The 2,307-nt window shown below is 40.6% G+C and overlaps 1 pseudogene; it reads left to right on the top strand.

Annotated features, from left to right (window-relative positions):
• Positions 1–1,371: 1,371 nt before the first annotated feature.
• Positions 1,372–1,485, top strand: LOC129067971 (uncharacterized; annotated as a pseudogene).
• Positions 1,486–2,307: the final 822 nt, after the last annotated feature.

Below are 2,307 nucleotides of genomic sequence, written 5' to 3'. Positions count from 1 at the left end.
CTTCTACTGTATTCTTCAATTCAGAAATTGTCTTCTTCATTTCCTCTTGCCTCTTACTGATAGTTTCTACGTCCTTTTTCATGCTGACATAGTTTGCAGTAAGTTCCACATAGTTTCTCTGTATTTTCTTTTGTAATTCTCTCTGAGCTCACTGAGCTCATTGAGCTTCCATAGAACTGTTGTTTGGAACTCATTATCTGATAGTTTTCTTGCCTCTATTTCATTTAGTTCTCTTTCTGGAGATTCCTCATTTCCCTTCAAGTCGGGGGGTGTTTCCTTGTCTTCCCATTATCTATGAGACCCTTCTTTTTAGCTTCTGTTTCTTAAATTGATCTGTCTTGATTTCCTGACTTTGTGGTGTGAACTTCTATGGTAGGAGACCGCTGTTTTTACTTTTTGGATCTGCCTCTGATGTCAGATGTTGTCTCTATCCATCTTAGGCAGTCTGTTTGAGACTTCCAGGAATCTGCTGTCTGTGTCTGTCTCCTTCAACTCTTAATCCAGTCACTCTGCACTCAGCAGGCCTGCTTAGATAGCTCAGGGCGGGGCAGGGCCCCTGGGGGCAGGGTTATTGGGTTCTCTCGTGGTGCTGCCACTCAGGGGTGTAGTCTTACTGAGTAAGATGGCTGCTGCCACATGGTGGATGAGTCAGCACCAAGATCCTGCTGGCCACTCTCTCAGTTCTCTGCCCAAAGCCTTCCCCAGTCTCCCCTCAGGTGTCTCCAGCCCACTCTGCCCCCACTTTTGCCAGAGACCAGGCTAAGGGGCTGCAAATAAAAATGTATGCTTTGGTCTTTGAAACAGCTCTTTGCATTTCCAGCTGCCTGTCTCTGACAGAGAGCAATCCCTCTGCTTTTCACGGCTGGCTGTTATCTGTGTACTTTTTGGGCTCTTGTGCTATAGGCTAGAGATCACTGCTTTTGGTTTAAACCCCACTCTTCTCAGGGGGATCCAACTTGCCTTTTCAATATCCTTCTGGCACTGCTGCCCATGGGCATCCCGCCCGCCTTCTTGAGTCTCTACTGTACTCTTTACCAGTTAGGTTGTGCTAAAGCTGATTCTTCTGTCTCTGAGGTTACAAGGCTCCTCTCTCACTATTGTTCAGTTGTTTGTTCCAGGTGATTTCTCCCCAATTTAGTTTTAATTCCAGGTTGGTCCTGGGAGGAGGTCAGTGTGACTTCTACTCACTCCTCCGCCATCTTCATTCTCCTGATTTTCAACATTTTTCATCTCATGATACACATAAACTAATTATTAAAATTCTGTAGCATACCTAAAGAATACATTATATTTTCTGCTGCTCTGAGAAAAAAATAGGTATAATACTCATTGATTTCCATAAAATAAACAACAATAGTAATTACCTACTCTTTTTTCTCCAAAATTACTTAAAAAATTTTTTTTAATTGGAACAATATACAGAGAAGATTAGCATGGCCCCTGCACAAGGATGACATGCAAATTCGTGAAATGTTCCATATTTTTCTCTACCAAAAAACTCCTCAACCTAATAAGTGAATTTGGCAAAACAGCAGGATACAAAGTCCACATTCAAAAATCAAAGGCATTTTTGTATACCAGCAATGACATGGAAGAAGAAGAAATCAGAAAAAAATACCATTTGATATAGCAACAAGAAAAATAAAGTACCTAGGCATAAATTTAACCAAAGACGTAAAAGACCTGTATGCAGAAAACTATACAACATTGAAGAAAGAACTTAAGGAAGACACAAATAAATGGAAGCATACACCGTGCTCATGGATTGGAAGAATTAACATCATCAAAATGTCCATACTACCCAAAGCAATTTATAGAGTCAACGCAATCACTATTAAGATACCAATGACATATTTCACAGAAATAGAACATTTCAAAAATTTATATGGAACCATAAACGACCCCGAATAGCTGTAGCAATTTTGAGAAAGAAATATAAAGTAGGAGAGATCACAATACCGGACATCAAACTATACTACAAAGCCACTATACTCAAAACAGTCTGGAACTGGCACAAGAACAGACCCATAGACCAGTGGAACAGAATAGAAAGCCCAGAAATAAGCCCGGATCTATATGGGCATCTACTATTTGACAAAGGGGGCAGAAGCATAAAAGGCAGCAATAATAGCCTCTTCAACAAATGGTGTTGGGAGAGCTGGACGGCTACATGCAAAAAATTGAAATGGGATCATCAGCTGACACCATACACAAAAATAAACTCAAGATGGATAAAAGACTTAAATATAAGTCGCAACACCATAACAGTCCTAGAAGAGAACGTTGGCAGGAAACTCTCAGATATCC

This window comes from Pteronotus mesoamericanus, unplaced genomic scaffold, assembly GCF_021234165.1.
Source record: "Pteronotus mesoamericanus isolate MK-2021 breed Mesoamerican mustached bat unplaced genomic scaffold, CSHL_Meso_final contig_20, whole genome shotgun sequence".
Taxonomy (NCBI): Eukaryota; Metazoa; Chordata; class Mammalia; order Chiroptera; family Mormoopidae; genus Pteronotus; species Pteronotus mesoamericanus.
This window is presented reverse-complemented; position numbering and strand designations above follow the sequence as displayed.